Source organism: Plectropomus leopardus, chromosome 9 (genome assembly GCF_008729295.1).
Source record: "Plectropomus leopardus isolate mb chromosome 9, YSFRI_Pleo_2.0, whole genome shotgun sequence".
In the NCBI taxonomy this organism is placed as follows: Eukaryota; Metazoa; Chordata; class Actinopteri; order Perciformes; family Serranidae; genus Plectropomus; species Plectropomus leopardus.
In genome coordinates, this window is record NC_056471.1 from 30,898,560 (window position 1) to 30,911,822 (window position 13,263).

Genomic DNA, 13,263 nt, shown 5'->3' on the forward strand with positions numbered 1-13,263 from the left:
ACTTTTGCACTTTGCAGTATCTGTTGCATGATGATGTTGATTGAGGGATGAAGCTTTCTTTATGCACTTCTAGAGGATTTTCTTTAAATCATAGAAAGCAGGTTGAATCTGAAGAAAGATGATTGATCAAAGTATACAGCTTTATTCCAATAGGAAATTATTTTAGACATGCAGCAATAGACGTCAATCAAATCATGACTCTGGAAGAAAATCTGAATAAAAATGTTGGATGGAGCCACCATGACCTCACCAAATTTTCTTTGTGGTTCTGAAGCCTTGTTTTTTTGCTATTTTGGCAATCACCATCTTGGATTTTTTGGATCACAAAGTGAGTATAGTCGGTGCATTAGCTTCTAGCTTGGTTTGCATTACAGTTTACAGTAAACTCTAATAATGCTTAAGCCAATTTTTGCCAGAGAAAAACAGGCTTCAAACCATCAAAACAAAAAGTAGTCTCACAAAAGTGGCCATATTTGGACAAGAGGATGGAGATAACAAGCCTGTTATCATTCAAGAATTGTCAAGTGCCACTGCTTTTGCAGTGATTTTGGCGTAATACCGATGCCAAAAGCCACCTTTTGCTTCTGCATGATATGCCCCTTGACAGCATCAGCTTAAAGTGTGGCCAGAAAGAACCTCTCGTAGTGATGTTATTCGTTGCACATGGCCAGGCAGAACCTGTCCTGTCTGCGTGATACGCCGCTGGACGTTGACAGAGACAGATAACATGCTTATCAAAGTGCTTTTCATGAATGAACTTCAACTACAGACGAAGACTCTGAGAACACTAATCAGAGACACAAATTACCACCTGTCTTCCCCTGCAGATCCTTCATAGCCTCCTTTTGTGCATGCAGACGTGCAGGCCGATGATGTCAGTCATGCTGCTCTTAGGTATTCTTTGGACTTTGTGACTTTCCGTCTGCTATCTACGATCCACGTCGTGGATAACAAAGTTGTCAGGAGACGGCTGTAAATCCCCCTGATTAGGTGAAATTGTAACTCATCATGCTAAAGGTTGCTGCTCTTTTCCGACTGTACCAGACAAGTTGATCTAGCATTGACCTAAATAGGTCTATAAAGCAGATAAGGGTATCTTGCATCCTGAGGAAGTACACCCCATAAACACTCTAAGAGTTTACAGACCCTAAAAGTGAATAACAAACTTGCAGAGGTCGAGGATAGAACTTTATTGTTGAGTTTGGCTTTCACATCTGTGAATGTGTGTTTTGTCTGACAGGATGACTTCCTGAGGAAGCTGAGTGTGCCAATATGTGCTTGTGCATTTTTATAATGTTCTTGAACACATTTTAAATTTAACCATCCAGTTGAGTGCCTGGAGTCACATTTTTATGCCATTATGGATAAGAGGACATATTTTTCCCTCCTTGAAGTCATTTTGTATCTTTTTGCCTGTTTTGTATTTTGGTGAGGTCATTTTGTATCTATTTTTGCCTGTTTTGTGTCTCTTTGGGGTCAATTTCTGTCTATTTTTGCCTGTTTTGTGTCCTTTTGAGAACATCTTGTGTCTTTTTTGGTTGTTTTGTGTTTTTTGGGGGTAATTTTGTATCTATTTTTGGTTGTTTTATGTCTCTGTGAGTTCATCTTGTGTCTTGTTTTGGCTGTTTTGTGTTTTTTTAACTTAATTTTGTGTCCTTTTGATTGTTTTGTGTCTCTTTTAGGTCATTTTGCGTCCTTTTTGGATATCCTATCCTTTTATTTTAAAAAAAATGAAAATAGCTAGAATTAATGTAAAAAATCACCTCATATCTTGATAATTTTCAGATAATTTTATTTCCATTGCATGGACTGACTAATATGTCGACATGTTTAAGAGTGAAGCTTTTCCCTGTCTCTATTTCGGCTTCAAAAAAAGACTCAAAAACACCAAGACCAACAATGAAATCACGCAAAAATAAAGTGAAGGAAAATATATAGAGAATAGACAAAGTAAATTACAAATTAAAATGTGATTCCCTTTAGAGACAGATCATTTAACATAAATCCCCTGCACCTTCTCCCTTTAAAAGGGGATGATTTCCCACTCCCTTTCAATAATTCTGCAATCCATCATTTCCCAGACTGGAAGCACAGTGAAAGAGGAAACAAAACTAGCCTTGAATGTTAATGAGACAGGCTAATCAACGGTCAGCTATTATTCAAGCAAAGGTCACGCTCCCTGCAGAGGAAGTGCACCACTATCATCAATCTGGTCAGAAGGGTCTGCATGAGAAAGGAGCTGGAGGTCGTGGGCGGGGTTAAAAGTTTAGTGCACTGTAGGTGCCAAACAGTACATTCAATACCTTCACACCCTGCCACCACCTCTATCTACATGTCAATGGATCCTGCTTGTTGACTTGGTATGTTCCACTTCCACAGGAGCCTATTGTAGCCTCGCTGTCATTTATCATTTCTTCTTTGTCATCCCACTTTTTCCTTCCTTTCCTCAGTTTTGACTAACTTGGCTGTCTGATCCAGGAGGGAGGGAAGTCTGCTGGTAGGGGGAATGGGTGACAGGGGGTGGAGGGGTGAAGGAGGAGGAGGGGGGTAAGACACATTGAGTTTGCCAAGTCAGGCAGAACGATCGACAGGAAGCCAGGCAGGAAGGAAGACGAGCCTCTCCCCATGAAGTGCCATTGTTTATGTGACGTGACTTGAAGCAGCCAAAAGTGACTGGTGGTGGGCTCCTCGGCTGCTCTGACCCACTTCTCAGAGTGGCACAAAACACTCACAGATGGAAAATACAAAGGAGGAACAGTCCACCCCCCCCCCCCCCCCTCTTTTTTTTTTAAATAGTGCAATACAAACTTAAGTTTAATCATAATAATCTTGGTAAGCCCTGAGAGGAGTATTGAAATTGTTTCTAACTTTTCAGGGCCATATGTATTTACAATATGTATCTTTATGGAGCTGTTATTTGTTAAAGTATGTTTTTTCAAACTTATGAGAATTGTGTGTAAGTCTTATAAGAAAAAAATGTTAAAAATGAACAAAAGACAAAATATGCTTTTCTAAACATACAATATACAACACATACAAACTGCATTCGTGACTGAAATATCAGATTAATCCTTCCTTTTGTCTTCTGTCCAAACTGGTGTTATGCAGGTTACTGAAACATTTATTTACAGGACATGGGATATTCAGAGTGTCTGCCTCTTATCTGAGCCAGGATTGCCTGCACATGTATCTCAACATGACAGCCCGTTCTCATTCCAAAGATGTCACATATTGCTGCTTTTGCAGTGCTTTTGGAGCAAGAACCCGTCCCCAAAAGCCTTTCGCTTCTGCATGATACACCGCCGTACAGTTGGACAGCACCTGCTGTGGCAGCATGATGGTTGGCGTTAGGTGAGAACACGGTCAGATGGAACCTGTCGCGTCCGCATGATACGACGCTAGACTGCGTCAGGTTGAAACCCTGCTGGCAATGACGTGATATAAGGAGCATGAAGGTCCCTTCAGGTTGGACAGGAGGGGCAGTGAATGTAACCAAAAAACCCTTCACTTTTAACACAGGTCTAGGAATCCAGGAAATTAATTAAAATGAGACGTTTAAAGTAAAGTAAGTGCTTATTGTAGGTGTCACAATGGTCAAATTATGGTTAAAAAAAAAGCCAACATAGAAGTGCCAAAAACTGCAGTTCTGCAAATGGCCACTTGAGGCATTCCCCCATAAACTGCCATGTAAAAGTGTCCAACTTTACAGCCGAAATAAACATGTTTACGGCCTGGTACAAAAATAAATAAATAAAATAAACAATTTTATTCTCTATAGCTAATTCAAACATTCACAACAACTGTACAGGGAGTACATGTTTATATAACTACTCTGTTTGTATTGCATTCATGCATAAAGTTATGCTGTATATGTACTGTATATGTGTATATTATATGTAATATAATTAAGTGTGTGGCTGATGTGAGTGACAGCGACAACAAAACACAAATGCATTATAACACACACAGACACTGTTACTATATCTTTACATAGCAAATAAGTAGCTTCTACATTAATGCTCTAAATGACAAGTTGATTTTTAATATTTTAAGTTTGCTGTCTTTAACCACACTATAGGTGCAAATCTTAATTGGCTTTTTAGTTTGGAGGAGTTTTTACTGTAACTTGTGCCCATTTTTAGGTGTAGTTCATCCCTTTTAATGCTTTGCCTTACACACCCTGGATATCCTGGCAATATGTATTAACCATTAATGATTTCCAACCTTAACCAAGTGCTTTGAGTTGCCTGAATATAACCAAATAAATAAAATAAAGTAAGATGAAATATAAAAAAATTACTTAATTAATTAAATAATTAATTATTCTATCTACTTGTAGCTGCCAGGGTGAGATACTGAAGTGGGGAAAAGCAAATACTGAAAATGTTTTGCAGATATATTTATGACACTTTTTTAAAAATCATTTTATTGATATTAAACAAAATATCTTGCAACATCAAGCTTACTATGAAATGTGAAGTAGTTCTATGCAAACATGACCAGACGGGGGGAAGGATAAATACAGCTCTGTGGTCATTACAATTAAATGTCCTCCTGTCAGTTTGTAGGCCTAAACAACCAATAAAGCATCAAATTTGTTTTGGTCCCGTCCCTTTGAATCCTCTGACAAATCAATCAGCCTCTTTTTTTCCCAAAGTGATATTTCATTGGCTCACATGGATTCTTCCTTGTGTTTTGTCCCACCTCCCAACATCCTGTTTCATCAGGAAACGCATCACATTCAGGAAATGAGTTTGTGACCATGCAGCTCCCTGGAAACTGAAGTGCCACCAAACATTTCTAGGCCACATTTGACCTCAACAAGCTCCTCAGACTGATTTTGGGGTTTGTTTTCCCCAGTAATGTGTTTTTAGTTTCATGAATCACAAGTTGCACCTGCTGATGATTTAAAAATGGACAAAAAATTGATTCCAGACTTTTACAACTTTCAACATCTGAGAGTCAGTTTGGGGAGTGATTTCACCTGTGGAACTGAATGTAAGTCATTTTAATCACTTCATGAGAGATGTGTGATGGTTTTGTTTTAGTTTGTTTTTGAAGTACTTGCTACTGAGTTTGTGCTTTTGTGGGACAGAGTGCATGAATCTACACTGCCATTTTAAGCACTTTAAAGGTGCTTCAGCACATTCATATAACAGCAAAAAGCATATATATGTGTGTGTGTGTGTGTGTGTGTGTGTGTGTGTGTGTGTGTGTGTGTGTACATGTTTGTATGTATGTGTGCCCCCCCCCATGCTGCATGCTTATCACCTGCTAATCAGAAAGACACTCAAAGTGACCACAAAGAAACTGGAATGAGACATAAAACAATCAAAAAAGACACAAATTTACCTGTAAAAGACACATAACGTCTACAAAGAGACACAAAACAACGGCAAAGATGCAAAACCACAAAGTCTGTGTGTCCTATGTAGGAGATGTGGTGGAGCCTTTCACTGTTAGCTTGGCACAATGAAGAAAAATCAAGCAATGTTAAAATGACACTTTAAATAAACAGGCTAAGGTCGCGTATCAGTACTTGGTGAATCACGTCTTCGTCTATAATGATTTATAAAGTGGATTATTGCTACGCTTGGCTTCATATTTATTCACTGCAACGATGCATTAGCAGGCTTCAAACTATGTAATACTAATAATAATTACACTAAAAACTAACAAAATGAAGAAACAATAACTTCACAACAGGAATAAGAAAATAAGAGTAAATCCATTGTTTGTCCATTCTTTCTGTCCTTCGCAGGAGGGTGAGACGGTTCACCTGGACCTCCACCTGGACTACAGGGAGAAAGATGAACTCTACTGGTCTCCATCTGCTCACCAGTCCACCTTTGGAATGCTCTTCTGGTCCCGTCGAGCTCTTGGCCTCGTCCTTCCCGACTGATGATCAGCCAGATAACATTACCTCCCGACCAATCGGACGCCCGGATCCATACCTCATCCCACAGGTAGGCCTTCCAACAGACGAGCTGCGAGAACAGGCTTTTATAGAGAGCCAACCAATAGGAGCGTAGAGATGGGATCCAGCGGTAAATGTGGCCACCTGTGTTTTGTGGTGTTTGTGGAGGTCATGTTGAGCGAGGATAGCATGTCAGTGTTGGGAGCGCTGAGTTCTCTGACTGTGGCTGTTTCTTCAGACAGTTCATGTTTTGTGTAAGAAGCTGGTTCGGTTTTATCTGCTTATTTAAAAGTAGTTGGTGCTGTTGAAGCTGGTAAAAGTGAATGTAGTGTGCAATAGTATTATTAAACCACTCCCACTGTGTTGAAAAATCTGAAGTTAGGGACTCTGATTGGATTTGAGGTTTAGAGGGTCTGTTCACTTGAACAAAAATCATTTTATATTGTGCACATGCGATAACGTGCATGCAGCCTTTTGTAGGGGCTCCTGCTCATTTTCTTACTTATTCTTACTTTTAGCTATTTTATTTTATAGTACTTGTTCTTTTTTAAGTATTTCTGATTGTGATTCTCAGTATTAGAAAGCAGATGCAAACAAAACTGCTGAAAACATTGTTTGTGGATTATAAACCTGAAAAATATGTTTTTTGAAAACCTTTGAAACATGCTGATATTTCACTAAAGACACATTTCACTCTTCTTACAGTTGACCTTACATTTGCAAATCACTCATTCTTGAAAACTGGGATTAAACCATACTTTTTTTTTACTCTTCTATTAGACTGGAAAAAATATATTTAAAAGAACACCAACAAGTCCCCCCCTGTCATTAAATAGCATACATGATGGATTTCAGTGGGTAAGATCTGACTTGACAAAAAGTTAAATATTTAATAATTCCAGTGCAGTCGTAGTGAGGAGCCATTGCTTTTTTCACAGTCAGTAATACAAATAAAAATACTCAAATTTAAATTATACTTCTTACTTGGTTTTGATTAAGGAGGACTACAGAATTGGCATGTTATGGTTTAGACACACCATAGCTATATTATATAATAAATTACTCTTAAAATAGAAGGCTTTCACGACTTAAGAGGTAATTCTGACTTTTTGGGAATTGGAAATTGAGTCAGGAGTCGTTGGTATAAAGCTAGTTCCTATAATGCCTGATTAAATGATTTTGTAGAAATCTGATGGAGTTGACAAAAATCTCGGACACATCTTTAAAAGGCCAGCATTCTCGCAAAAAATATATTTTAAAACAAAGATGCTTATAGAAGAATACTTTTACACCGATGTCATCAGTACGTACTGTTAGTTTAGATTTTGTAGGCTTTTGATACATTTTTTCAAAGTTGTGAATTTGTGTCTGAGATGAGGTTGTTTTCAGGCTCAGTGTAGGTTTAAAAGTAAAAAAGAAAGAAAGCACATCAAAATATTTTATAATTCCAATTTATTTCATTCACATAAATCCTTTCAGAATAATATTTCACTCCGGAAATGAAATTAGTGTGTTGAGAAGTTATAATTTTTTTGTTTTTGTTTTGGCAGGACACGCTTTGTCCCAGTTCTCAAGAATGAGTGAAACATGTTGTTTGAGCCTTTTCAGTGTCCGATGGGAGCAGTTTTATCTCTCCAAATTTAGAAGCATTCCCTTTTCTGTGCTTGTCTGAACTTTCTTTCACTCCTTTTATTGTCCAGCCCGGTGCGCCCTCTCCATCTGGCACCTGAGCAGTATATAACACATCATAAAAAGTATTTGCTAATATTACTTGACCCAGGTCAGCCTTGCGAAACACTAACCCTTGCAGTTTGCTGTTAAATATTGGACTCTACTCTTTGGAACTGTAGTGAGAGCCCTCCTCCTTCTCTTCCTCCTCCTCCTCCTCCTCTTCGCTGTGTCCAGTCGTGACCCAAACAGACGGCCTGTGTTTGTTTCCCCTCTGGTCTTTCCTGATTGCACGGCCAGGCTAATTCCGGTCGGCCTCTAATCTAGCCGTTAGACAGCCACCGAATTAACGAGAAAACCCATTTGACACACATGCTTCCACTTTTCTGTTTGTTGCCCCCTCCCTTCTCCTGAAGGCTGCTTAATTCATACAATTTCGCCTTCATTAGCTGCATTTCAAGCTGCAGGGCACAGGTAATGCAAAGCATTTCCCCCTTCAAATTGTAGGCCCTAGCCTCGGTTGCTAGGAAGTGGAAGAGCCTCAATTGCAGCCATTTCCTCGCCAGTGTACTGAGAGGTCCTATTACAGCGTTTAGGTCAGGGCAATTGGTGTCATTACAGGCAGCCAACTTCCCTCCACCAAAGTAATGAATTAGCCCGAGCTATTTGGGCTGTATGATTGCAGTTGCCAAGGGAGATGAGTATGAAGTGGGGGGATAATTATGGTATGTATCCCCGAGCGGATGTGTGCCGGTGTGGGCCAGCCACGGGGGCGGTTTCCACACTTGTGTAATGGCTTAATGTAGCTGCTGACAGTCAGCCGGGCAATATGGAAAGGTGCTACTGTGCTCTGCTTGTGGACTGTGACTGACATGCCAAGCCATGCCAACCTGCTTTAACCCCGTGGCTCATTTACTCTAAATGACTCGGCCCCGACGTCCAAGAGCCGTTTTCTGCTCCGAAATGTTCTTGAGGGATGAATAAAGCTGATTGAATATAATTGTTTACAGAACCTTTTAATGGTAATTTGTATGTTAATAGAGTGTAACTTTATATTATCAGTTGTGCTCAAACTTCATTAAGAGCTCCGGTTCTTTACAAGCTGCTGAGACGAGGCAAGGAAACCATTAACTCTTGGAACACTGATAAATTACCCCCATAATAAAACAATAGTGAACTTTGATTGCATGGCTCATTCATAAAAAGCGGTGAAAACAATAAGCAGGAGGTGCTACTTCATTTACACCGACGACTCCTGGAGGGGGGGTGAGCCCTGTAGTAAAATAAGCAATGATAAATATGCAGTGAGGTTTCATGTGATGGTTTTAAAGCGATACTGAACTGTGGTAAACTTCCTGCCATCTAACCAGTGCCTGGATATCCCGACCTCCCACAGCGAAACTGCGCCACATCCACTGGCTCTCCTTGAGTGTTGCTACAGGCGGTACTTCCGAATTTGCCCGTCTCCCGTGCCACCACCACAGACACAAAGAATATACCAACATGTTCTCATTCCCGCTTTGTAGTGGACTTCTGCATCTACATATTATGCTCTAGGTATCCTTCTGTCTGTTGACGTTTAGGGATGCTGCTATTGTGACCTCATGTGCTTAAGTTGACATATAGTGCTTAAGCACCTCCTCCAATCAACATGTTTGAGTGTCCTTTGGCACAAACTGACGGCTGTTCCATCAGTGTGTGAGTGCATGTTTAAAAACTGACTAGCAGGCGGCACCTGGCACAGTGTCCTCGGTCACCCGTGTGTGGATGTGTGTGTGAATGTGACTCGTAGTGTGAAAACTCTTTGAGTGGTTGAATGACTGGAAAAGTGCTGTACAAGTGCAGGTTTATTAACCATTTACTGTTAAGCTGTAATGAGAGATTGTTTCTTGCCGGTCAGCTGCTATTGTTTTTCATACAGACAAGCATGCATTATGTCACCCACTAGCGATGCGGTTATTGGTCTGTTGCAGCACAGTGCATTCTGGTAGTTGTAGTTTTTCTCTCTCTTGAGCAAACGCATCCTCTTTGTCATTTTTCTCTGGTCATGTAGCACCACGAGTAAGTGTTTGCATCTTTCCACTGCACAGACATCCTATTAAAAGGCTATCTTTCCAGCAGTGAAATATTAATAATAAAAAAATAAAACAATGTGGATAAATAAACTAATTCACGAAAGAAAACAAGGAGGCCAGAAGCCTGGGGTTTGCAGCTACAGAGCTGAATTGCGAGTGCCATGCTCGATGGTGGTTGTGGGGGCGGGGGTGGGGTGGGGGGGGGGGGGGGTGGGGGGGGGGTGGGGGGCTGCTTGTTTTCTCAATGGGAAGTCGAGCGCTGCAATAGGAACCCTGCCAGAAAAAGGCTTCACCAAACAAAGAGGCCGGTAGGAAATAATGCTGGTTGAGGCTTGTTGGGCCATCTATGGGCTCCTTTCCAAGCTGCTGTAACCAGCTATAAGTCTTTTTATGGGGACACCCCGAACAGGGGGCCCCACGGAGGACAGGAACTTTTACATTTCTGCTTGAATGGGAGCTCTGCCAGGGGCTGAGTTCAAAGTGCACTTTCCAGTCATTTGATTTAACTACTTTGTGTATTTGATAGGGCGGCAGTGAAGCACAGGACCTGAAGTAATATTCCCTGATTTTCAGTCTTTTTTTTTTTTTAAGAGTCCAGTCTGAGGGGACAAAATCTCGTAAAACTGTGGGACTCTGTCTCCTTGTATGCACACACACAAGCATTTAATTTCTGGCTCTCAAGCCGTCCCTCTGCTTTTCCTCTCCATCCTGCAGATCATATCTCATGTCAGTGAGAGCAGAAAAAAGCCTGATTATTTCTCAATACAAACACCATGTGTCTACTGCATCCATACGTCTGTCACCGTGTCTCTCACTGCAGCTTTTTTGGCAGTTTTTTATGAAAAAAAATCCATATCATATGTTATTAGTTTCAGCAATCTGATTATTTTACACAAGTTCATTCTTTAAAAGACATGTCATTTTGTGTGGGTTGTGAACTCTGATATCTGCAGTTTGTCTACCCACTCAGCAATTTCACCTCCTTGGTTAGAGCATGACTTTGCACAGAAGTCCAACTTTATCCACAAAATCCCCTCTGAAACCAAACCAAGTTTTTTCAGCCTTCTCATATCACCAGCCCACCGTGGTTTTGATCAACAGATGAAAGAAATTTGGTTGACTTAAAAAGAAAAAAGTTACTGCTTCACGCTGTGGCATAGTTACTGTAGTTTTCCTCTGCAGAATGGACCATTTGCAAAGCAGTTACATATCTTGCCAGCGATCAGCACTAAGCCAAACTTTCATCCTATCTCTGCTGGTAAGCCACTGCAGGATGGTGTTCTGCCAAATGGCACCAAAAGCAGGGGGGGATCTGCATGACGCCACCTGGTGGTCCAGAACTGGTTTAAAGCTCTGAAAGATCTCAAATGAAGTGACCATCATTCAAAACTTATGGCAATTAGTTTTTTCTCCAAATAGGTGTCTGTTGAGGAAAAAGACATTGATGGCACTTCCTAAAATATAAAAAAAAAAACAACTTGATTTGTCTTGCTTATTTGTTTTGAATATATCTTTATTCTTTTTTGCTGCACGGAAAAGCTGTAGTGATTCTCAGAAGATAAAACCACAAACTGACTGGTTTTATAGCTAATTTTGGTTATTGTATTAGAATCTGAATACTTTTATACATGCACCACACTAGATAATTATTGATTGCATGGATATATTTCAGATCTCTGCATTGTAGCAGACCGAAATGTCTCAAGATCAAAAGTATCTATTTGATACTCCGCCTCTTTTTCTCAGTAAGTTTTGCACGATAAATTAAATTTGATTCATCTTTATTTCAAAACATGAATAAAACTGGACATTATGAACACACGACTGTGCCAATGCACTTCCAGGTCCTGTAGTCAGGACAAGAGTAGCTCTGATTAGGAACATGCTACCTATTAGCTCCTATTTTTAAATACAGGAGGAGATACCTAAGTAGGAACAAAAACTCCTCCATCCGTCTATCATTGACTCTTCCAAACTCAGTATATAAGGAGCATGTGAAATGAGGGGTGATGTTGCATGTATTTAAATGCACTTTTCTCAGACAAATATTCCTAGGGACAAATGAAAATTTTGAATCTGGAATTTTAAATGTGCAGAAAAAAATCAGTTAATGTGGTTAAAGCTGGAGTCTTTATAAAGAAAAAAAAAACTTCTTTAGGAAGTTCAATAAAAGTCTCAACTTTTTTTTAAATCCCAAATTGTTTTTGGAGAAATGTGTATTGTTCTTGAGCATGAGCATAAAACACCACATAAAATCAAATGAGGATCCCATTAAAGAGACTTGCCTTTTATTAAAGAAAGTTTTAATTAGAACACTTAAAGGGATAGTTTGGATTTTTTGAAGTGGTATTACACTTATCCATTGTTAGAGTATTACTTATTGCTAGTTATTATATTATTGTGGTTATTATTATTATTATTATTGTGAGTGTAACCAAAAAAACGCTTTAACACACTTACTTTGGTGTTGTTTTCTTCATTTCTTACAGATGCATTTTTTTCATACAGATATGGTTTGCTTCTCATGTAGTATTTTGATTTGATATTTTCCGAGTTATTATACAGATACAGTCAGAACAGCGAACATGTCACGGATAGCCTCTGATATATGTGATTACACGTACGAAAAAAAGAATTTGAGTCAGCGCTGGGTCAGATGTTGCGTCCAAATAAGTCTTTGCCTTTTGTTTTGATTTATGTTCGGCACCAGATGTAGAGAGAGCGGAGAGTATTTCCATATTGGCAAGCACAAAGAGTACCAGCAACGTCTGAACATCAAATCATTGTTCTTTCCTGCTGCTGACAGCGTATTTGGAACAATTCAAGTTATCCTGATGCAATAAGAACCGCCCGTCCTGTGCACCGACCGGATTAAAACAAACCAAATGATGTGATTCAAGCCTGACTTTGTGTCTTGTTGAACTGTGGCCTTTAATGGATGGTGTGTTGTGAGGATGGAGTCACAGTGTGTGTTTGAGAGTTTCACTTCCTACCTTTGGAAGAGCATGAGTTTAGTATGACAGCTTGATGGATGGTCTTTTTCGTACACGATGCTTGTGGAACAACATGATTTCATGTGGTTGTGAGGCCGCCCTGTTCTTGTTGCTTTGGAGCGCTGCAGCAATTAGCGCAGTCACCCATTACATCCACTGTATGATAGGGCTGCAGTGTGTCTGAGTGGGTGTGTGTACATGGGAAATAGAGAGCTGCAGTTTGTGTGTGATTGTAGATGTGAACCTCTCGGGACGTAATTTTAAAACCACGCTTGTAGTTTCATAAGACTACTTTGGCAAATGTTTGCAGTGATGAGTGAAATACGCGTTTAAGCTTCGCCAGTAAACAATTCGGAGCTGTTCGAGTGCACGAAACAAACGAGCGTCCCATGAGTTATTGGATTTCATTTAGCTGTATGAAATTAAGAAATGGAACTGTCCGCTCCCATAATCAATCAAAGTTGAAAAGGATTTCTGCAGTGCGTCTAATTCAAATCTAAAATGTGGGAGAGAGAGAAATGTTTAATTATGTGATCGTTATTAAGCACAAACAACACCAATCTTTAATGTGTATATGTACGAACTTCCTAAAAACCAAAATGACTGACCG